Genomic DNA, 25,419 nt, shown 5'->3' on the forward strand with positions numbered 1-25,419 from the left:
AAATGAAATTGTTTCCTCAGTTCTGTTAATTACCCTCCCGTCCCTTACACTCTGTTTTACAATATTTTGTGTAGTTTGGAATTTTCCTAATATCTATGAAAGCCTGAAATATCTTTCTGTAGGTTTGAAAATTAGTTAAAAGCTATTGCTGGTAAGCTTACAAGATTAAAGTGAAATATGCCTTTTAACATATCCTAGTAACCATAAAAACCCTCCCTTTCTAATGTTATGCTGTCCATGCTAGCATAAATGATCACATTTATAAAGAGAACAAAAAAATTCTACTGTTATCTATCAATGGACAACCAAATGAAAGAACAAGGCAAAGTGAGTACAAGTATAAACTAATTTATTCTGCCATGGTGACTGCTCTGTCACTGGTCTGTGGGGATGGTTTGAGGGCACAGTGTGTATCTACATACAAGTTACCAAATTGATTCCTCTTGAAACCTCACCTTGGATTACATGAGGGCAAACAAAGGAAGATGAAGACATTATGTCAATCTTGTTTGCAGTGAATAAGAGCAGTCCATATTTAAGGGCTTGGTTTAAGACCTCTAGGTGTATTCAGACTGATAAAGTGTGTCCTTTCCTCATGAAAACTCAATCCTACAATTAACTGCTCTCTTTAAATTAAAAAATAATTAAAAAATTAAACAGTTCATAGTAATTTTCCATTCACATATTCCTTTCCTGAATCAAAACAGAGTAGCATCAGAGTAACTATGAGATATTGAGTGTCACTTGGGCTACCTGGGGTATCCCTTTCACCCAGTTATTGCAGAAGGGCTTCAACCTCCAATCCATCGTGGGTCATCTGTACCAGCCTCATATCGATTGCTCTGGTTGGGATATCTCGATGACACAAGGTAGCTCTGTTTGGCCACTTGATTTGCATCATACAGAAATATTACGGAACTGTAATGAAGCATTATATAATATTAAGAAAACAATGAAAAGCGTTCAAAACTTGCTCTGAAAAAAAGCTTTCTCAATTTACTCCCCATCTTTTCTGAAGTGAACATTCTTCTAACACCAGACAGCTTCAAAGCATTGGGACAATTTCTGCCTGAACTGAGGCACTTCTGGCCAACATTCTCCTTATCACATTTTCCATGTGTCCCAAAGTGGAATATATCCTACACAATGCATGATGAAAAGTTCCTGAGCACCATATTACTATAATGAGATAACAATTATAACAGCACTTTGCATTCTCAATTGCTTATTCAGTTGAAAGTTAAGTCCCAAGGTACACGCGTGAAAGAACTTCATTATTAAAGAAGACTCCATTTTAATATTTACTAACATATTAGTGCATGACTTGGCAACCACTGTAACATTTTTTTTTTTACTGTAAGGGTTTTTCAGGGCTTTGTGCTCTTTGAGCAGGATTGGGGAAAGCTCTGAATTGATTTTCTTTGTTTTATTTTCAGGCATGCTAATGAAAGAAATTTCTCTGTGTAGTATCATACAGACATCCAAAGGTTTCTTCTGCCATGTTGAGCTTTGGGGTACCTTGTCCACAGAGGAAGATACGTACAGCTAAGGGCAGGGAAGAGACTTAATTCTTTTACCCCAAATCACACCCAGAAAAGAAAGAAGCAACTGGCTATTGCACTTTGCAGATAATTGCTAACAGCAGTGGAACCTGTATCAGCAGTATCATGACAGCTGATACTCTTCCTTATCAGCAGGGGAGAACTGCACAAAAAGGTAACTTTTCTGACATCCTGGTCTTCCATGTCTGGCCTCTTTAGGTCTGCTGGGACAGCAGGACGTATTACACCTGAGGAGAGGCATGGTGCTAAAATGGCTTTGCATTTTTCCAGCATAAAAATTACCTTTCTAGCATATTTAGCATGACCTACTAGTGTTAAATAGTAAACCCCAAGTCTTTTGTATAGTGTCTACACACATACACCATCTATCCACCCTTTCCGCAGAGAACACACCTATATACATCTCCAGACTGGGTTGGCATCACTCTGATCTTTGTATGATGATACCAGAAGTTTTTTTTTTCTCCAGATAAAATACATTTCTAATGATTTATTCTCCACTGCAGGCCTGCCTCATCCACTCTAGAGAGATCAAAAAGCTTCAGCAAAACCTCAGTTTTGTCCCATTACTAAATATGCAGCTTTTCTTGCAGAAGTGCTAACAGATAGGTGGTGTAGCAGAACATTTCCATGGCCTCAGTAATTTCACTTTAGATGCCAGTATTCTTCAGATGATAGTCACAGGCCATGGCCCCTGGGGAATGTACTCTAGCCCAAGATGGTTGTGCACAACCTGCAGAAAAGAAAAACTGCAGGATGGTCACGTACCTTTAGAAGGGCTGTTTACCAGCAATATATAGCTGTTTATGGCCAGAAAGACAAAGCTGTAATGAATCAGAAAGTGTTCCCACTTCTTAAATCTCTGACATAGATATTTTAGAAGTAAGTGCACCAGATAGATTTCTGTTCTTTTCCTGGCATATTTTGCTTTCTTTCCTACTAGGTGAACAATCTTAGCAACATCCCCAACACCTCATATCAAAAAATTAGTATTTTGTAATATTTCCTTTGTGAGAGAGTCAAATAAACCAGAAATTATAGGATTTAAAACAGAGACACATGACTCAACCATGCCTTTTAGTCAAAAGTTTCTCACTAAATTTTTGTTAGACTAAAGACAGTAGGATATGGCTGAGGAGGTGATGATGCTGAGCTCCGTCCCATAATGCAGACACTCAGCCCTCCACATTCTCCTGTGGCAAAAATGGCTCTTTAAGCATTTTACATAAGATAAAGTTACTCTTCTGAGGAGATTGGCTCTTTATTTTCAAAAGCCACCCCCTTCCTACCATTCCAAGTGACTGGAACTCAATCAGCGCCTCATCTGGAAGGATTGACTTCAGACATTGATTCTTGAGGTGCTGGATTAAGGCAGCAAGAGTAAGGCAGATTGATCCCATTTGTAGCTTTTTCTCTCAGCTTTTACATTATAGAAATAATTTTTACATTTTTCAACTCCTTTTCTCTATCTGCCTTTTAAGAAAGAAAATGCTTTTCCAGAGATAATTTTAGATTTGCAGATATAAAAATGTATCTTAGAGCATTTCAAGGAGCTGAGCAACTTAAAATGGAGTAGAATTTGATAATTCAGTGAATTTCACTAATTGCATCTAATGCTTTAGTTTTACTTGTGATTTTATATTAAAAAATGATTTTTTAAAAGCTTATTTTGGAAATAAACTCTCTTAGACCATCAATATACTCTATTAAGTAAATTACTGTTTAGAAACTCTTGTTTAGAGGGTTGCCTATCTAATGCAGTGCAACAAGTCCTAACAAGCTGTTGTATTTTGCTGCAGAAATAATTGCCATACTTTACCCTTTAAACCATGTTAAAGCTCTAAAAAGGAACTTTTCTCTCTGACTCCAAGTTATAAAGACAGCTTTTTTTGTACCAGTTCACAAGAACAAGATAACAGAAAGGCAATGGGCCCCGTAAATGAAAAATACCTGGGAGCAATGATCAGCAGCACAGAACCAGCAAAGCATCGTTCTTCACTGTTCCTGTGCTAGGGGAAATTTGGCAAAAATAAAGGAGAGATTTTCTTCCCAGCCATCCCTGCGTGCCAGTGCAATCCTTGGGAGCCATCGTCAGCCATACATTCAAGTAAAGCATAAATATGTTAAACCTGTCTCTGTAACGAATAAGGTCTGGCACTGCATATGTCACTTCTGGTCATGGACCATAATTCTGAGCTCAGCAGTGTTCACATACCTCCATTTGGGACAGCAGCAGTAAAAACAGAAAGGTGTCTGGTTTCCACATGATATTTTCTGGCATAGATGAATTTTGTTCTGCATTGGAGGATTAGGATTAGAGTACAGACATAAAAAAACTTCAGGACTTCTTTTCCAGCATGGGTTCTTCTTATTAGAATCACATGGGGACAGAAACAGAGCATAAAAATAGTAAATCTGTTATTATTTCAGTTATATTTATTATTCATACACAGAATATATTGTGAGAAGAATTAATTCTGGACATGTATCAGCAAAGTGATATTAATAAATAAATCACTCTCCACTTGGTTTTCCAGATATGAGAATTGCTTAAGTAAATAACAAACTTGAAAAAATTAGCTTTTGACTACTTGCAGTATTCCAAACAGCACACCAAAACTTGAGGTAAGGTGAAGTCCTTTTTAGGACAGGATTGCTAAGGTTTGGACACATAGAAGACAGAGACATGTAGCTAGGAAAGAAGGCCATCAAACTACCAGATTGAAAAGAAAACTTAAAGAAAAGTTAATTTATGACAGTAGGTGAATAAAGGTAGGAAAGACCCAAACTTATCAGGAAGAACATTGTCTCCTAGGTTTAGACATAACTTGGATGAGAGGACCTTGGCTAGTCAGAGATGGGTGGGGTGAATAGAATTGACTGACGGGTTGCTGTTGGAAAGTTAGACCTGACTTGCTTATAATGACTGAAACAGGAGGCAGTGGCAAGAGGAAATAAAAGTTATAAATCTTTGAATGAGAGGTGAGGACATAACATGTAAGAGGAAATGGTGAAAAGATTGGCCAAGGTACCAGCTTGAGTAGAAGAAAACAGATTCAGGGTAATGAAGTAGAGGTGACAGCTTGCTTAAATAAAATTGTCACTCAAAACACAGAAATAAAGACAAGAATAAGGTCCTCTGAGTGTGAATATGCACTTCTGGCCTGACTGCAACCACAAATATTGTAATAGAAAAATCAGCTCAGCACTCGTGATTTGAAACAGAATAACCAACTTCAGTACATCAGGGAGCAAACCTTTTGAGCTCTTTTCCTCTCCTTAATTAGTTTCTTTGACAGTATTTTACCTCTGTCCATAGTGATTCTCTGATGTTTTCTCCCAAAAGTTTTCTCTGGGCTCTTGCACCACCACTGAAATGCATAAAATAACTGTAGAGCCAATTCATATCCCAGAACTAGCTGTCCAGCCTCTATTCCCCAAGGAAATATCAATTTCTAGGACATTGCTCACTCGGCAGGTTAGGACCTTGTACTGCAACCCAGTGAATCTCTGGAGGACACAATTGACTTTTCTTGCTTAGAAATATAGGAGAAAATAAGAATGTCACTTTGTGCTGTTTACAAGATAAAAACTGAAGACCTTCTTCTGTGGATTCCCATGTGAGGTATCTGAAAGCACAAAGTATCCCAGTGAAATGTCAGGCTGTGCACACTGACTGCTGTGTTCAGACTTTTCGTGTTTTGATCAAGCCTGAAACAAGTGTCACAACTCCCAGTGGTCTCCAATTACCGGACAGCCACAGATGAACTTGTAAGAACAAGCACTAATCCTAGGACAAAGAGAGATCTTATACAACTCTTCCTAGGGAATATGAACTGTGCCCAAAAAACGGTGTTCAGAGTGGTGAGCAGAAATAAGGAAGGCCAAGTATTTTAAATGTGTGTTAAACCAGGACCTAGCAGGCAGTGGCTCACGACCTACACACAAACAATGGGAAAATGTGATGTGGCAGGTGGGTCATCTCTGTTATCTGTGCCATTTGCAGATGCTGTAACACTTGCAGGCTGCTACTTTCAAAATAACTGTATAGATGGGGGCAGGAATGACATCCAGTCTAGCAAATGCTGTCTCCTACATCCTCACTCAAGCTCAACACATCTAAGAAGAATGAAGAGGGTTCACCTCCCTTTTCTGCCACCAGGAATTCTTGGGGGTTCATGCTGCATGTTGGGTTATAGTCCCTCTGCAGCCCCTACATCTGTCCCACCCCAGCCCTGGGAGCCTGGACCAGAGGAAAGCTCTTCACAGCACTACCACTGCCAAAGCAGCCACTAAAGCAGGAGACTGCACCTCGCGCACATTCTTCTCCCAGAGCCTAATATATTTTTCATTTTGAATTTATTTGCTAAAAGCTTTCAACCTCGTGCTACTGTACAGACACTAAACACAATTGCCATATATGACTATTACCTTTGAATGGAATCAAATTATTCTACCAAAGTCTTTTGTTTCTCTCACTTTTGTCAAGAGGCTGTACAAATTCTCACCATCAGAAACATTCTTCTGTTCAGGTTCAACATTCTTCTGACTGTTCCTCAAAGGACCTCTTAAAGAAAAAATAAATAAATTAAAAACTCTGTATTGTGATCTAGCAGCTATTTTTTCCTTTTATTATGCGAACACTAGCCCCCTTGCTCAGTTGGTTTTTGTCTAATGTTCATATAAGTGTATGTGTGAGTGTGCTGGCTTATAAAGCATCAGGCTAACATTTGGCATTGGAGCAGTGTAGCAGAAATTAATAGCTCCAGCTTGCAGATAACGTCTGTATTGACTACTGATCTATTGAACTGTTATATTTAGAAGGATCATTTGAAGGAACATCTCATAGGCTATTGAATTTGAAGCTGTTCCAGCTACTCTGTGGGGCTTTTTTCCCTTTCTTTTCTCTTCCCTGCAGTGAATTCTCCAAGGCAAATGGTGTAAAATATTTTGCTGGAGGGGATACTTTCAAGATTTATTCCTTTGCACCACAAATACATCAAGGAAAAAAAAAAAATCAAAGACAATAGCAAAAATGTTGAAAGACCTGGAAAGTTTATTTTCAATCTCATTGTGAGAGTTTGACAGTCAAGCAGGGATTGTTTGTTTTGTCATGAAGGGAGGTTTTATGATAGGCAGCTACGATCAAACTGAGATAACTCTCAGTATTTTATTTTAATATTAGTTGTTTCTCCTTTGATACAATGTCAAGGAAAGAATTGTCCTTCCTACTTGTACATCTGCTACACAGGAACTGCCTGTTATCTTGACAGATACAACCTGCAAGTTTATTTTGATGAGCTGTTATCGATAAAATATATCAAAGTGTTATGTGTACAAGCCTCCTCGGCATGCTAATAGCATGTATTTGGAGATGCTTGGTCTCTGCTTTTCTCCTATCAGTTGTTTGTATGCTGAACTAACACTTGGCTCTTATTTGCAATATGATGGTCAGATCATCATGCACACACCCTATTACCATCTGCATTTCTTTGAGGGGAGAAATATGCATTAGACTACCTAATACCCTGCAATATCCAAACCTGAGGGAATGTTTTATTGGTCATTTCACCTTGAGCATTCTCTTCCTTTTTGCTTCCTTCCTAAAGCATCTTTTGTGACTTTTTAGTCTTATTGAGTGTTGATACTGAAAACAAACAAAAAAACCCACATCTTATTATTTAAGAGATTCTTGCCAGGAGGTAAAAGAAATATGTGCTCCTATGAGATTTGCTTACATATTCTGTGGATTGTAGGTAGTATAGCTTTACATTTATTGAAATTGTCTTTTCCCCCTGAGTTCTAAGAAAATATGCCTAAAGCTATTATCGCATCTATCGACTCTGTGGGATTTAATGGACGTGGCTTCTGCTCCCAGGTGGTTGGAAAATGACCTCTATGAAGCAAAGTTCAAGCAGAGTGAAAGCTCTGAGGCTGAGATTAGAGACCTGTCAGTTGCCTGGTAGGATAAAAGTGTAAAATTATATGTGACGCTCAGTTCAGTCACATCAAACAGCTCAGAAATGTTTACTGAATGAACTACACAGTCGCTAATTACACTTTCCCCTTAAGTATTCACATTATCATGGGCAACAAACACCCAGAAAATCTGGAAAGGGAAAGCTGCTAATAAGTATGCAACAATTATACCAGGCATGGTTTTGCACCTTAATTTTCCTACAGTGATTATTGATAGTGAAGAGGCAAATTTGGCCAGCCATTACATACAGTATCTCTGGTTTTGATCTTCTGGGAGAAAAAAATGAAGATAAATTTTAGATCAAAATATAGCAAAAGAAGCACAACTATGAGCGATAAAATAAACACAGCTTTCTCAAAACATGGTACAAAACATTGCTTTAACCCAGTGACCCTTAGTGACCAGGCTATTCAGGGTGGTCACATATATAATGTCAAATGATTACAGCAGCAACTAAAACCTGATGAATCAAAGTGCATTGAAATTATTCTTCCACTTATTTCTGGAGGAAATGTATTAACCTTGCAAATTGTGTTTTTTTTGTTGTTTTTTTTTTCCAGTTATTGCAACTTCCTTATATTAAAAATTGCCTTTCTCTTGATACTTGCTAATTCCAAATTTTGTAACAGTGCATAAGACTACAGGTGAAAGACTCTCCTTCCATAAGTAAGGGCCCTGCACTACACTTTAACTACCACCCACAAAGACTTCTGATTGTGAATGGGACCCAGAAAGCAAAAGCACATGGGCCCAGACATGTCTGAGCTGAGCTTTGTCAGGCAGTTGTTGTAGGCTGGCCTGAGACACTTCAGGTGAGAAGGGAAGACAAGGCCAGGGCGGGCTTTGCTGCTGGTGTTCCCATGCTAGAAGAAAAGTGCTACCTCATCCACTTACAAGCCATTGCAAGCCCATTGAAACACCACGGTCATTAGTACATCCACAGAGCTAGAATCCTTGGATATTCCATTTCCAGAGGCAGACAGGTAATGAAGGATTCAAACATGGGGCTATAAGAAAGAGAGGGAACTGCTCAAGCTCCTGCTATCTGTGTGTTCTCAGTGGCCAATTTATGGGTCCCGTTGGGTTTTTTTCCTTCTTTCTTTCTATGAAAATGCATTTTACACATTAGAAATACCATTTTTTTTTTCTTCTCAGTAATTTTTTTGTAGTCATAGTCTATAGTAAGGAAAGGAATAATTTATTCATTTGAAGGAATAACTACAGCAACTAGAAAATTATACACAATAAAACTCAGACTTATGGTAGAGTGCTGAGTCATTCTAGAATTTGTTGCCATCAGAATATTTTGCTGCCTACTCAAAGTATAGTTTAGTTAAACTATATTACATTAGCAAGTTTAGACAACAAATTATTTCACATAAAGATATTTGCTGTAACGGTTATCATAGAGTAAATATAGCTTTAGCTCTGTATTTGAATTTAATACATATAATTTTTTTTACTCTGATTCATTTTCACAGATAACAATTAGCTTTTTCTGGATCTTTTTTAATTCCAAATTCTTTAACATAATAAAAAAGACTAATTAACAAATTAAGAACAATAATCTTCTACAATATATTCAATAACTCTCTCCTAAAAGAAAAGTATTTTTTCTTTCTACTTTTGTATGATCTCTAAAACATGTGCTTAATTAAAATTGATCTCTCTTACTTGAAATCTTTACAGAGTGACTTAGTGAAACATGGCCTCAAACACAGTTATTTGAAATTACATTAGCAGGAGATCTAAGCAATAATGTGTAATTGCTGTTACATAGTGCCACTTATTGTTACTGTCTCAAGTAGTTTAATCATGAAGAAGTATATATGGTTTTCAGCTGATTTTTACAGACTTCTAGATTAAACCATGTACTTGGCCCAGTGATCAGAAGGTGGGACAATTTAGTTACACTTTTAAAGGAGGAGGATTTAATTTCTCAGTATGGATATTCTGGAGTGATGGGAGTCTGGTGCTAAGTTCTGGGGTCCAGCTCACCCTTAGAGGTCACAAGGGGCACATCCCACAGTATTTTCCCTATTAGCTGAATTAGCCACACTATGAACTCTAAAGAATTAACCTAAGATGGCAGGATATTCTGCTTTTTAAGTATGTATGTTTAAGGCTCTGTAATAACTCTTGAGTGAAATACATGAAAAAAAAAAAAATCGTTCCTTAATTTCTTCCTGTGTCTGACACTAAATAGGCAGTAGTATCACTGATTCATTACCTTCTCTAATCTCTTCTGGAATGCCTATTTTATGCTTGGTCAACTACCAAACTTTACAGATTTCTCTGTTTTATTGTCAGAGGTCTTATTTCTATCAAGAAAATACAGAAATGCATGCCAGAGAAATTAAAACTGTACTGCTGCCAAAACACGTTAAGAACATAAGCAAATTTTCCAAGACATTCAAAGTAGCTAGAAAAACTGGCTTATGTAGAGAAACAAATGCAAATATGTGGAAATAAAAGGACCACCTCTTCTGCAGAGCTTTGCCAGAAGGAAGAAGTCCCACATCACTGCTCTTCTCCAATTGATTGGCTGCACTCTCTCCAGGTATTTTGAAGGTAGATGCCTGAAAGACAGTTTGACATGAGAAAAGCAGCCATCCCCAAGAGCAGAGACAAATACACACTCTGGACTGGTTGATGCATTAAAAATACCCCAAGTCTCTCACACATGCCATCTCCTTAGAAATGGTTTCATTTTAACACTAAACCTGATCAAATTTTGAATGAGTGGGATCCAAATAGACTGGACAATTGCTTTGGTAAAAAGGCTTGCAAACCTTGATGAAAGAAAGCACTTTTTCAAAACAGTGCACATATTCCATGGCTAGAATTTAAAATCTGTAAGGAAAGAAGACCTTTTGGAGAAGGAGATTCTATTCAAACTTTGCTCTTTATGGACAATTTGCACAGCTGTCCCTGGGCAGAGTTTACAGAGTCCCGAATCTCCTTATAGATCTCCTATTCTTGATAGCAAAGAAAATAATAATGCCCCATAGTCTATTATTTGGAAATTATTATCCAAATCTTTACCTCCAGTCTTCTTGTGTTCTCCCTTTCAGCTATTCTGAGGGTATTAGCATAAGTGATGAAAAACAGCTCTGAAGGGTCCTGCTAATCTCAGGGCAATGGCAAGTGGATGGGATGCCAAGGGAGTTCCACAGTGATGGATCCCTAAGTAAGCAGTGACTAGAAATTCTTGTTTGGTGCACATTTTCTGTGGCAGGGATGCTGGTGTATCAGACAACACGACCTGAGGCAGATATGGTAAGGATTGGATCCCAAGAATACAAGTCTACTTTTTGGTTCTTGGAATTTTTCCTACTTGACTGATAATTCCTGTCCTCTGCAATAACTGTTACAAAAAAGACATTCTCAAACAAAGGGGAGGTAATTTTAGAAGATGGAAAGTAGTTCTAGATGCTTCAAACTTTAGTTTGTTTTTTGTAGAAATGGTCGTTAAAAAAAAAAACTATGTGAAGAATATGCCCTGGGTTTAACTTCCTGTGGATAAGAATAGGATGAGTTATGTCTTTGCTTCATAGAAAGGTGATCTTTCCTCTCTATCAGTGCTATAAGCATCTGCAAGTCTGTATCCACAGGGAACAATTAATTTATTCCCAAGTTTGCTCATTAAAGTATCTGACTGTAACTTTATTTATTTCCAACAGAAGGTGCTCTCTTTTTTAGCAGATATTGAAACTGAAGAGAAGTTCCTTACACATATGCTATTAGAGTTGGGGAATATCAAGTGTAGACTGCCTCCCGTTTGTGCTGGAATGAATCACAGGCTCTACCCCTGGTTCTCACTGGGAAGCTGTGACTGGCTAATTGACAACCTGAGAAGGAATCTTTCAAAATATTTCCTTTATATGGAACATAGTGTCAAATATCACATGATAAAAACAAAGAGATTAAAATGCATTCCCTTTGCAGATGCTCAGTCTTAACTCTCCCCTCCCAGTAGCACCATATCCCCCCACTTGCTGGCCCAGACAGAGCCTTGATGGTCAAAGAAAACTGTGATTTGCAATGTCCTCTCCTGCCTCCTCCGTCTCTTTTTTTTCTTTAAAAAAATCATATCTGATATTCTTTCCCACTTTGGAAAATGTTTTTTTTTTCTTTGAAAATCACCTTTAATATAATTCTCATTATTTTCCTCTTCCTGTACCTCTGGATGAACCTGTGGATTGCTTGCACCATCAGAAGAGAAGGCACAGCAACCTAACTGCTTTCCTCACCATGATTGGTTTGAGAGAGTCCTCCAGGCAATTTAAGGCTTCCTCCCTGCCACAATAAACCACTTTATAGTCCTCTTATCTGATCCAAGTTGAACTGCAGGGCACATTTCAGTAGCAACTTCATTCACTTTCTCCTTTCCCTCAAGCTGAAAACAGAAGGACATTAGTTGCTGTATAATGTGACGTCCATGTCTTGTTTCTCTTATTATCTAGACTAAGTAAATCATAACAACAGCAATATAGCTGGACGCTGGTTTAAATTAAGAAATACGGTTTGATGTTAAAACAATTCCTCTCATTTATATATAACAAAGCCGTGCACAAAGTCTTTTGTCAATGACATCCCAAATCAAGATGTGCAATCTTGAGAAATTGTTTGATTAACTTCTGCCTTGTAAAACATCTTCCTGTGGCAAGTGCTTAAGCCTCTAAGAGCTGCCAAGTTCAAGCCAGTGTGGCTCATGCTATAAGTCTTCCTGCAGCCCTTTGGGCCACTCTGTAACAAGAGCTACCATTTTGCTGTCACTGTCACTTCGCATATCCACTCTCTAAAGCTCTGTTTGTTGTTTCATTCTGTTCTATGTCTCCCTTAGGAACTTCTTCATTTTAATATAAATAGAGCGCTTCATCATGCAGTGCCAAAGACTCATGGAAGGTATAACTCTCAATATTACTGAAAATGATGCATACAGATGAATTTGGCCAGCAGATCGCAAACAAAGGGCCTTAAAGGAAAAGGGGAAAACTTCCTAATCCAACAGTATGCAGGGTAAAAGGTTGAAAATAATAAAGGAAAGGGGAAATGACCTCTTCTGCTAACCATTGGTTTGATTATAATTCACAAACATCACTGGAAGCAGATAGTTAAAGCTTTTTGCCATATGGCACATATGCATCATGCAAAATGTACATTTTTAATGTTGATTTCTAATTGGATTTTTTGTTAAATATGGAAATTAATTTTCCTTCTGAATCGGGAGGATTCTAAAAACTCAAGCCATAATTATAAATAAAAAAATCTTATTTGTTTTAGAAAACTGTGTTTTACAGAAACATCAATTTTAGAAATTTTAATAGTTGGGTTTTAATGTTTAAAATTTTATATTCTTTTCAATTTTTTCTTTTTCTCGTCCACACTTTTATATTATATGATCAAGGATTTGCTAATATGATATGACCTAGTAGTATTAAAATGGAAAACGTAGGATAGGATAGTAGGATTAAGAATACCCAGGCAGATTGATGCATGAACCTTGATGTAATGTATGTTCAGAAAACGCAAAATGAAAAGGCAAATTTTAACATTTTCATAGTAACAGCAAAATAATAATAATAATAATAATAATAATAATAATAATAATAATAATAGTTCTAGACTGTCACTTATATTATCTGGTAGCTGAAATATGTTACATTCTGGTCATCTAATACTTGTAACACTTGCAATATTTCAGAAGAGGTTAATGAAGTCAGAGATCAATATAGTTCTGCAAATTCTACCTCTCACATATTGGTGTATAAACCCAGTACCACTGGCAGATTGGAGCTAATTCCATTCTGTAGAAAGTAACACGAGGGAATCAAATAATGTTTGGGTTTTGCCCATGCAATCATTTCTAATGACTTCATTACATTTTAACCACCTTGCCCACAAGCCTTTGGCTTTAGCCTCTTGGACAATATAACTGTTTCTATTATATCCATATGGAAATGCTTTGTGGATCATATCAGCTCATGCTTGCATATTTAACATGGTTGTTCCAGTTTAATAGCTAACTGCACAACAGTTCTTAGAATTTCTGTTCCCTTTTGTGCCCTCTACAGTGAACACTAAGGTTCTCTCTTATTTTTACAGTACTTTTTCAAGGGCTACGTGTGCAGAAACATCCCAGTCATTTGGAATTGCTAATATCCAGTTACAAATTCACAAGTGGCAAATACGCAACCATGAAATTCAGTAGTTACAAAGCAGAACATTTGTACATTGTAAATTCCTGTGCATTTCTTAAGTTGCATGATGGGGAGCAGCAGGTGACATTATCCAGTTTTATGTGCACTTTACCTTTCTCTAACACCCCTCTGTCTCCCTTCCCTCCTGTGGATGCTGCTGAAGTATAGAGTTTCATTCATTCACTTTAATGCTGAAACCCATCATGCTAAAAGAAACATCCCCAGAGACTGGAATAGGACCAAAACTGTTCCAGACTCTTATCTGAATAGGTATATTTGTATGGTTTATATGTCCTCATGTCCTTTGTCAGTCTTGGCACAGGCTGCCTGGGGAGGTGGTGGAATCACCATCCATGGAGATATTTGGAAGATGTGTAAGTACAGCACTTGGGGGCATGGTTTAGTGGTGATCTTGGCACTACCGGGCTAATGGCTGGGATCAGCAACCTTAAAGGTCTTTTCCAATCTAAATGATTCTACAATTCTGTATAGTTATGTAGACAAGGGTGAGCACAGAGGCAGGATGGAGAGTGCATTACAGTGTTTAATAGGTATGTGGTATTTACCCTTTCTGCCACCTACCCTTTCTCCCTCTCACCACAGAACAAAGAACCTCAAAGGACATGCAAACTTTAGTGGGGCAAAGAATGGTTATTATACCTTTTTTTAGAAATCAAAAATTCAGTCTGGAGCCACCCAGTCATTTTTGCATCTCCCACTTTGCTGCCCAGTAACAGAATGCTGGGCAGGTTTCATTTTTGCAGCTCCTCCTCCCATACAGGAACATTTATCAAAATGTTCAAACTAAACACTAGGGTTAGAACCACTCAATTCCCTGGTAGTGGTGGTAAGGAGAGGTTTTCATGCCCCAGTGCCAACCCAATGAGTATTTAAGTTACTTTACGATGAGGAGTGCAATGTGGAAGCCTTCCTACCTACAAATCTACCTTAACACAGGTAAGGTAGATTAGCTGCAGGATTGTGATCTATCCCTCTCTTTTGCTCAGAAAAGCTGCACATGGAAGGCTCAGCCCACTGAGCCTCAAGAGTAGCATATGGATGACAGAGACCCATGGCCAGGCACCTCCCTCCCAGGGGAACACATCTCCAACAAAGACCATTTTCTTTTGCAGAACTCAGCAAACAACCTGTGGAAATCTGTGGAGCAGGGTGGACCGATATGAAAGTTACTTCTATGCATTGTGGAACTGCTCTTAGACATGTGTGAGGGCTTTTCTATGGAAGTAACTAATCTGGTATATTAGCCTTATGTTTGTTTCATGTAGCTGCAAATTCCACTTTTTATTTAACTAACAAATTAATTAAATGTTAGAGAAGATGTATTATAGGGGTGCTTATCAGGGAAATGACAGATCTTGCAAAACAGACTTGCACAGAAAGGAAGAATGAGGTGACTATCTAATGTCTTTTTATACATTTTTTTAACATAATGATCTGCACCCAAGCTGTATTTAAAAATCTGTGTAGTCTATATACATCTCTAACTGCTATCATAGAAAATATTGCTATCTGTAAGATGCCCTTTCACCAGACTAAAACATAGAGCTATGTGATTATTATTTTCAAATATACAATATTCTACTTCAAAACTGGCCCAGCATATCTTCAGCCACACTACTTGCAAAAATAATGCTTGGTGAATAAAGAGGGATACAGTTTCTCTCATGTTTATGAAAGACGGTGGAACATAAGCAAATGTTGGTATTCAATCATCTTCTACCATAATACATACTTTTCAATGAGGGAGAGCAGCAGACACAAGCATATTTACTCAGAAGGCAAATAACTAGTAGAAATTTTAAAATAATTGTGGTCAAATTCTGTTGTCACAGTGCAAATCAATTGGTGGCCAAACTTAGTTTCAGGTGCCTGAATAAAAGTCTCTTCTCATTACATTTTTGGTGTATAAATAATACATGGTATTTTTGTGAGGAAACAGTTGTGTCACTCACACTACCACTCTATTTGTGCCTGGAAGTCTTTGCCTCACCTGTGTTAAAACATCATAATCTTACAGCTGGTAATTGCAGCAGAGTGGCGCCTTGAGTTATTTTTGCGGTCAGCATGAGATGGCATGTGACATTTTATGTTATAGTAACCCTCAAAGAGGCCTTTCTATCATAAAGATTTTAATGCAGAAAGAGAAGAGAGTGGAATCTCCCAGTATCTCTTTGACTTTTAATGTTCTTGTTCATTGTGTAAAATTAAGGTGATTTGTTTATTTGTCAAATTCATTACTTCGATGATAATATACGGTGGTGTAACACATTATCTAGCTAATACTTTTAAGGCAGCTTCTCAAAATAAGTGCATATTACTTCAGTTCCAGATATGCTGGATTTTTGCCCAAGCAGAAAATGAGCAAATAAGAGCAAGCTTTTAACATGATGAGTCACCAGTCCTATTAAAACCTTACCTTTTAGGGAACACATTAGGTGATATCCAGGAACTCATATTTAGTAACCCTCTCATGGACATTGGCAAAAATTTTTGTGTGTAGGAGCCACATAGGGACTCTGGGGTTTGGTTTGCTCTGTTTTCAAAATGCCAACAGATCAGATGTGATTTGAGAAACAGAAACAACTGTATTTTTTAAATTAGCATTTTTTAATCTCTACCAATTTCTTAGTAGCTTACAAATAAGCTTATGCTGTTTCAGCTGAGAATATATATCAGGTTTCCTGGAAACCATCCCACTAGGGCATGACTATAGCTCCAATATAAGCAGTGAAGCACTTAAAAGGGGGCTAATTAGCTATTTGCTGTACTTGACAGATAAAAGATGTATGCAAGCACAGAGAAAAGACTGCAAATATAGATATCCCTGATTATGTTATTGTCCAACATTTTAATTAATTTCTTAGACCACCTTTGTGCAATGTAAAAAGGTCTTGAAAGATATGACAGTAACAAGACTGTGGTGTTTCTTTAACTAATCACCATCACTGCAGGGTGCTAGAAATTTTAAATCACGTTTTATATGCTCAGTTCACTGAAAAATTACTTTTAGTTCTATTGGCCTTAATTTTTGCTTTATTTGCAGAGCAGCAATGAGAAAGGTGTGATTTGATTCAACTATTTTGCTGCCTAGAAGCCATTTTGGCATGTAAGTCATCTGCACAGGAGACAGACTGGCTGGTAGCCACAAATAGGGGCAGATGATAAGACCTATGGTGTTCATCAGAACTCTTTCACTGGGTGAGGAAGTAATGCAGCTTCTCTGAGACTTATTTAGCTACCCACGAAATTAGGAAATCATATTTATTCGTCACTTGTAAGCATTGCATAGTTTTCCACTCTAACAACCCTCAAGTTCTTGGAAAGCCTGAAATGGAATTTCCTCACAATATATTTTTGCTTCTAATTTTAGCCTAAATCAAATGCAAAGTAGCCTACAGTGTGAGGCTATTAGCCAGGCAAATAAATGCATTAAACAAACACTCAGAAAAAAAAACATTTTGGCCCAGGGTTTAGATTCCAGCAGGAGTTAGTGCTCCTTCCTGGTTTCCTGATATAGTTTCACAGGTTCACAATGATACACTTATAGCCACCTTGGCTATAAGTCATTCAGGTGTGCTGCCATCCACGTCGTAGGATAGGAGGTTGTGGCCCATGCCACATAAAAATAGAGGTGTATGTGGGTAAGCAGATAGGCACCAACAGAGTAAATAGCAGTTCAGAAACCAGCAGCATTTTAAGCTTTGTTAATAGCAGGAAGCCAGGTACATTAAAATAGCAGACAATTTGTTTGATAAGCAATTGATATTTGACAGGCCAGTGACAGCCATGTGTCAGGAGATCACCGCTCCTGCTTCAGTATGTGACTTTAAAAACTTCACTAGGGGAAAAATTACAGTCAGGCAAGCAGCAGCAAGGCATAGCCTAAGGCACTATCTGCCAATAACTAAGTCCTAGGGAAAACTGATTTGTGGCTTCTGATCACATGAACCTATAGCCTTCACTATTGACTAATTGTGGTTCATCTGGATGTAGATCTATCTTGGCTAACAAGAAAGCACTAGAGGTCTTCATTTAGCCATTGAGCTGAGTCTCTGGAGACGTGTGTGCAGCTGTCTTTACCTTCTTACCAATCAACACATCAAAAGCTGCAGAATATATTTCCACTTTCAGAAATGCAAACTGCAAGTGAGATAAAGTTGCCAAACTAGACTGGAAAAGAGTGACTGATTATGACTCTCCTCCAAATACAAAAGATAAATCATTTATGACCGTGCAGAACTTTGCTATCTATATAAATTCAGAACAGATATGATGGAATCAATTTATCAGCTGGACAGCCACATCATTTTAATGTAACTGTAAAGGATTAAAACAATTTTAGATGTCTTTTTTTTTCCTACAAAGCATCATCCTAACACAAGCAGACAAGGTGAATGCATATTCCCTTGCAGAAAGAGGCCATTGAGTGATGCTGTTTTGATTTATCTTAGTGAAAACAGTATAGTAAAAAATAATCTACTTGGTGCCATGAAAATCAGTTGTTAATTACTATACAAAGCATTCTACCTAGTCCAAATATTATGCTAAAATTGGAAAAAAAAATTACAAAAAATACTATGGATGTATTTGAAGGTAAAGCTACAGAAGAGATAGGATAAATATTTTTGGCTTAAACCACTTTCTTGGCTTCTGTTCTAGTCAACAATTCATTCAATTACAGGTTATACTGGCAAGACACAGATCACCACCACTGAAGGGGCTGAGCTCCTTCATACGCCTCTCAGAGTTTAAAAGTCCAAACAATTTTAAGACTCAAATATAGTTTAAGTTCATATTCAAGTCACATTTTATTTAATAGGAAAACAATTTGCTTCAGGCCCAAATGACCAGGATGTTGTGGTGTCTGCTAATCAAGGCAGGACCAGCCAGTGTGGATCTGACTCAGTCGTGTGCTGCGCTTTTTTTTTTCTACTGTCTCAGTAAGTTGGGAGACAAGTTTTTCTTGTAATATTTATTTTTCCTCCCAGTACAGAAGAATGGGAGCAAAAAAGGTAACAAAAACCTTTGCAAGATTTCAGTAATGTCCATGTGCCATCTTGACTTCGACAGGGAAATGAATATTTTTGCCATATGACATTCAACAACATTAAATTGGGATTCACAGGCTGGCACAGAAGAGAAAAATTCATCACATGAAATTAAAACAAATATAAAGATCCCTTTAGAATGTCTATCCTTAGGGTAACTTTGCCCATTTTTAGTTATAGTAGTGAATACATGTTACCAGACTACATATATTGACCAAGTTGAAAGAGGATAATAAAACTAGATGACCAGTCTGGTACTAGGAATTACTAGGAATTTAGGGCAAGAAACAATTTAAATTTAAGATCTGTTCTTCAGGGAAGATTGTGTATGTAGGTAAAGCAGAGGAAGCTTATGAGTGTGTTTTCAAAGTTCTTAGCATTTAACATAACAAATTTCTGCATCTGTCAAGGTGTATCTATTGCTGGTTGTTATTATTACTACCAATTTTGGCTTAGCATCTAGATCAATTTTTTTTCTAGTTAAATATTTATATCTATATATCACATTTCTTTTTGTTGGACTTCCACTGTGAAGCTTTTGCCCAATAGACTTATGATAAATGAGAAAAAAACTCTTAAAGGGAGGGCAAGCAGTTCAGTCTGTTCCCAAAACTGCCACATCCTTGTTGTTATAAAACCCTCTTTATATGTTGCTTATAATTTTGTAAAATTAACTCCCAAGGATAACATTTTCCACATTGACAGTGTTACTCTGGAAAATATCTCTTCATCTTGCCTCTTGTTTTTGAAAGACAGAAATGCCTCTATACTCCAAGCAGGGATGGCATGTTACCACTTACTCGAAAATGCCTTCAGCTGGCCAAATTGGAAAACTTTGTGAGGAAAAAAAAATCACTACTTCAACTACTTCAGAATAGTTTTAGTAAAAATAGCTTCCAATTTTAAGAATTATTTTTTAGCATGAACACTCTGAAAATTTTACCTTATTAATTGCATTCTGACCCCTACAAAAGACAGGATGGGCACAAACTTATGGAAAGAGTTACCTGGAAGCATTTCTAAAATTTTCTCTCAAAAGTCTGCTTCTTTTCAGGGTTGTTGCCAGGTCCTGTAGCTAGGAGCAAGGCATTAGCAGCATTTCTCACACTCTTTATTAATGCTCCCACAAGCCTGGTAGGTATTTAAGCAGAGGAAAAATGAAATGTGCACTTTATAGAGAAAGGGATAGGAGCGGGATAGGTAAGATTTAATGTGAAATTTGGAGCTAAATGTTTTTCCTCAGAAAACACTAGTTTAGCAAGCTTGTTACTTCCCTCCAGAAATTACAGTTTCATTCAGAAAACTCTAACCATAGCACTTCCTTACTCCAGTTCCCCACTCCTCCACCCCCCATATCTTACAGTTTTTAATAACACAAATTCAGTTTTTAATAACACAAATATGCCTTATTTTCTCAGCTATCTCTCCTCTCACTCAGTGTACAGGACCAAACTGTTCTGGACAAGGATCCAAACTTTGAAAGCAACAGCTGTAGTTGCTTCATTCATTACAAAAGTTACCAAATCTGCAATAAAGGAAGGTGACCACCACAGAATATGACAAGAAGTTATCTTGTCTAATTGTCAGAACAGTTCACACTTGTGAATTAGCTTCTTCAGAAATATCCATCTCTAAAAGAACCCCTTTCACAGGCAGTCACGAGCCAGGCATTGCTATCTAGGCACCTGAACATGAGCTGAAGGTGCTGGTCTGCAGAATACCCCTCTCCTGGGACATTTTATGCATTTTAAATACATAGCATATATTCTGAAGAAAGGGAAAAATGTAAAACAAGTTCTGAATGAGGCGGCACAAGACTTCTTTAACCTAAATAAGAAGTTGTTTTCATAGGAGGAAGAGCTGATGATAGGACTATTTACTTACAAAGAAGTACACACAAAACCAGGATACAAGTTATTGTGTTTTGTTATCTTAACCCCTCTGATGTGTCTTGGAAATTGTTTTGCAAACTGGATGGCTGCTTTATGAACAAATTGCCTTTCTTCCCATTTGGCATTTGAGCTCTCCAACTTTCTGGAGGAATTGCACTGAATCATTCTGATATTCTGTGACATTTTAAAAGCAAAAGGAAATACTTGGCACATCATATTTTTTTTAAATACCTCTGCAGCAACTTTAAAATTGGTTGGCCATTTCTCCTCCTAAGAGTTGCACATTTTGAAGTTACCAGAGAAGTAATTTCCACAATAAAAACATAAATCTATCTATACAGTATAAGCCAAAATATGTGTATTTTTATATCTATTGCAGAACTCAAATTCCAGAGACCTAAAACATAAATAAAGAATATGAAAAATATAGAAAGTAAAGGACAGATAATTTCGCCATGCTTTATAAAAGAAATTGTGCAGTTTTGGTAAAAAGATTTCGGCAAGGGAGAGTCTTCAGAATAAGAAGATGCAGCAGCAGGCTAGCATATGCCAGTGCCTGACTGGGAAGATAGATCTGGTGAGGACTGGAGAGATTTTGGAAGTTTAATGCAGGTCAGATCTCCTCTACCTTTCCCAAAGGGTCTTTAGGAGGCTGAAAATACATGTAAATAATCTCTGACAGGAATACAGAAGCCACAATACAAGCCCAAATCCTTGCTGGGCACAGTATATCCTTAGCTAACAGGTACAGCTGTGGTTAGAAATAGCAGCTTGATATTCAGTTCCATTTCTCCCAAGCTCATGTCATCCTTTTGCAGGAAGCCAAGTCGACAAGGCTTGAAGTACTTCAGGAATTCCCCTTTCATGTTCTGAGGAAGACACAAGATCAGTATTTGATAATAGATGCCACTTGCAATAACTAGGGCATGGAAGGTGTTTTATATGCAGACCCATGCTCTCAACAACTTTCTCTTTTCTTTTTCTATCCCAAGAATGCAGCTAAACAATTCTCCTATTTTATTAATTTTTAGAAATGTATTAGTAAGAAGATAACTCCAGAACTTTCAGCACAGTAGACTAGCCATAACAGAATGATTACTCTAAATGTGCCATAACTTATACAAACTGAAGGTGTTACCTCATTAATTGTCTCTGGAGAATGAGTGACCCCTACCTACAACAGCTCCACACAAAAGCCCATTAAGAGGGATTGGCCCAAAGCTCTGTAGTAGGACATTCCTTGTGCCTTTGTGGTCACAGGGACCAGAGGCCACAGGTTCACCCACTACCATCTGCATAACACACTGCCACCACTTCTCAACCAGTCTCATGAAATTCAGAGCCTTCAGAAAAAGAAAACCACTCCAAAGCACTGGAACTATTTGTCTGACCACTGCCACTAACATTCCCACTCTGTTTAAAATATGTCAGGTGATTTAAAGAGACTACTACTAAGCATTGCAACCAAAGAAATGAATTTGAGGACAGGAACAAGTGTCCTCCAAATCACACTTGGCATGAGTGTATTGGTTGCCTCATTTTTATGCACTTCTCCCCTTTTTCTTGACTCTGTTTAGAGACATGTTTTTATTTTACTCCCCCACAGTTTTCCAATTATTTTCTACCTTACAGATTAAGTACCATATAAGAAGAAAAAAAGACCACACCTAGTTTGGTGAAGGAGACGTGTCTTACACTTTGCTAACATTATAGCCAGATTTCACGGTCATGGGAAAACAAAATACCCCAAATGGAGCAGTTATTAATTCAATAAATCCAGCTGCTTTCAGTGCTCTGGGCAAAAGGCAAAGTTAAAAGCAGCTGCTTGTTGACGACATGTGCGACCTGACCAGGGGAAGGTAGCTGTTTTAGCACATCATCCACCACTTTGAAGGCTGACTGCACTCAATTTCTTAGACAATCTACACACCATTTTCAGTTCTGTACCTCCATAATTTATCACAACAATACCTCAAGCATACAGATTGGTGGGGGGGCAGGGTGGGGGATGAAAGCAATTTACAGTATAAAGATGAAAGAAGCTGGATGGCTCAAGAAGACCTACTATGTAAATCATATCCACCACTTACAGGAATGTAGCCATAATATTCTGGAATTAATTTTTCCAGCATTCCTATATAGGTCACACAAAGGTAAATTCCTCCTCCCCCTACCACTATATCTGGAGTTGTTTATCAATATGTTAAAGAGGAAATTGATTCTACCTCCCTTTATCTACAAGGACAATAAGAAACTTATGTATAAAAACTTTTGATAAAAACAACAGCAATCAGTAAAAAATTAGTGGACAATCTGTCTCTATATCTTCCCTTCAGATTTTTAGGCACATCTTTCAAAAATTACTCTTCATGATACTCAAGACTGAGAAAAGAAAATAGTCTTTTCCCAGAAACAGTCTGGATAACATACAGTATATCCCAGATATATCTCACCAATCCTAGCTAACTCCAAAAATGCAAAAGATATGTACAGCCTTCATAACATTTCTATGGTGTGATTTTAAAATCATTATTTTAAACTTGACTTCAAACAGAGGTCTACATTTTCAGAAGGTTTTCTAAATTATAATTGCTAAATACATTTGATTCATCAAAGGTATGTTCTCTGATGGGAAAAAAATTTTTTTTTACAAGACTATGTGCAGATACAACTTTGCTTTTTTATTGATATTTTGGTAGCAATCTTTTGCACACAAGGATTTATTTCTGTATTCAGCAAGTGCACCATGTATCCCCAGGAGAACCAAAACTGTGTGTGCAAATCTCTTTACACAATTTTACCTCTTCTCTCAATGATCAATGGCATTTATTTGAGAAAACTCTGAATTTACCTACATTTACTGTGTGCTTCTTATCCCTCTAACTGCAATATGATTCTCAGTCTCTTTCCCCTGGGATCTACTTTTAAAGGTACAAGCATGTTAACAGTTTCAAACAGCTGCTATGGAAAAAAATCATCATGAATGTTTCCTTCTTCCTCCTCAATTGTGGACTTAAATCTCAAAATACACAGAGGCTGAGTTGCAAGAAGCAGTTGTAGTTACAGGATTAACTCCAGACACCTCCTGTACTAGCAGGCTCGAAGTTGGGGCTTATATGAGTGGAAAGGTGATACAAGAGATATTCATCTCTTGCTTTTCACACTGGTGGGTCCTGACATTTTGGGTCAAGCAAACTTTTAATGAATGGGAAAACTGTTTCAAGCTATATTTAAGTACTTCTAAATATATTCTGTGTTTTTCTCTCCTTCCATGGAGACTTCAGACAGCCAGTTTTAAAGACAATAGGTTTCTGACAAGAACACAAACTTAAGACTACATTTCAGTAAATATGTAATATATTCTTAATGTGTGGTTTCACACAGAAAAGGTAACCCATTCCCATACAGTGGAAACAGAGGATAACATATTAGCTTTTGAATGGATAACCCCTCAAACCATGCTTCAGCCCTAATCATGAGATAACCTTCTGTGTGCACAATGTGCATATCCCACTGAATGTCTAAACATCATACTTCTAATGCCATCCTTCATGTGGGCACATGTGCAGACCTCATTGCTCCCTACCTAATGGACTTTGGACGCAGGCTATTCAATTGAACATAACTATTGCCTCATCATTCTTTTACCAAAATACATAAAACCATGGTTGCAATACTCTGACTCCTAGATGAAACCACCCACTCCCAGTTTGACTCCACTCTACCACAAAAATTGGCTTAAAATTAAAATTTTCCCCTTTTTTCCCATCTACTTTTGATATGTCACTTCAAATCTCCAGATTTCTTTGGATTCTCATGTGGTGAATCCCCCCTGACAAGCTTGCCAGTAGTTAACTCTCAGATGTCAGGCTACCCGTAACAAAACGGATGTATTATGGGGACTGATCATCACACCCCATTTCACTGACACTCCACTGGGATGCACAGTGAGTGAATCACCAAATCTAAGGCTGACAATATCACAGACAAGCATTTGCCACCTTGCCTGGCTAAATGATTTTGGCCAGTGAAAGCAAACTGAACAGGGAGTATTTCACAGTTCTTGTCTAAACAATAAAATCTGTCCAGACAATATTTCTGGCTTTCTATAAATCCCAGACAGTCCAATGTGCCTCTTCAGCCTTTGCAAATAATCAAGTGTAAACGGTTTTAAAAGGACTTCTGTTAAAAAGCAGCTGATCACAACTTTCAATACTGAAAAATAGGATGGCATCTCTTGGATATCCACACTAAATGGCAAAGATCATTCCATACAATAAATATCCTGTGCTTTTGAGTGATTAAGTCCATTTCATTATTCGTACAATAGTGGATGAATTGATATGAATAAAAATGAAACTGTGCCCCCAGTACTGAGCTTCCACGTGTGCATAACTTGGAATTTTACTAATAAAACCACAAAAAATTTAACAAAATGTTTGCAAACATTTATATTTTCTTGCTATATGTAACTAATTTTTTTTAAATTGCTTTTATAGAGAAAAATACAGAAAATAAAGTCTCACCTGATTCATAGGACCATATTATAGCCTTAGCTTGAGCATGGAGAGGGATAGGGAATGCTTTCAGCTGCTTTCCTTACAATAGAAGGTAACGTTCCATTGTCCATCTCCCACGCTGTCTGGGTAGACTGACTAGGTGGATCGGGGTACCTGAGGTACAGGCAGAAGGAAAAAGAGGAGCTGTCATCGA

At 37.5% G+C, this 25,419-nt stretch overlaps 1 long non-coding RNA gene across 2 annotated transcripts; it reads right to left on the minus strand.

Annotated features, from left to right (window-relative positions):
* Positions 1–332: 332 nt before the first annotated feature.
* On the minus strand, positions 333–25,400 carry LOC140683975 (uncharacterized). 2 transcript variants are annotated; one of them, XR_012055700.1, is made up of 5 exons: positions 25,233–25,400; positions 10,024–10,121; positions 5,994–6,129; positions 3,778–3,926; positions 333–918 (listed from the first exon to the last, which is right to left on the minus strand). It is a non-coding gene; the product is annotated as an uncharacterized lncRNA (long non-coding RNA). The 2 variants fall into 2 exon arrangements; XR_012055699.1 differs by having other exon boundaries at positions 333–2,295.
* Positions 25,401–25,419: the final 19 nt, after the last annotated feature.

This window comes from Taeniopygia guttata, chromosome 4, assembly GCF_048771995.1.
Source record: "Taeniopygia guttata chromosome 4, bTaeGut7.mat, whole genome shotgun sequence".
Lineage (NCBI taxonomy): Eukaryota > Metazoa > Chordata > Aves > Passeriformes > Estrildidae > Taeniopygia > Taeniopygia guttata.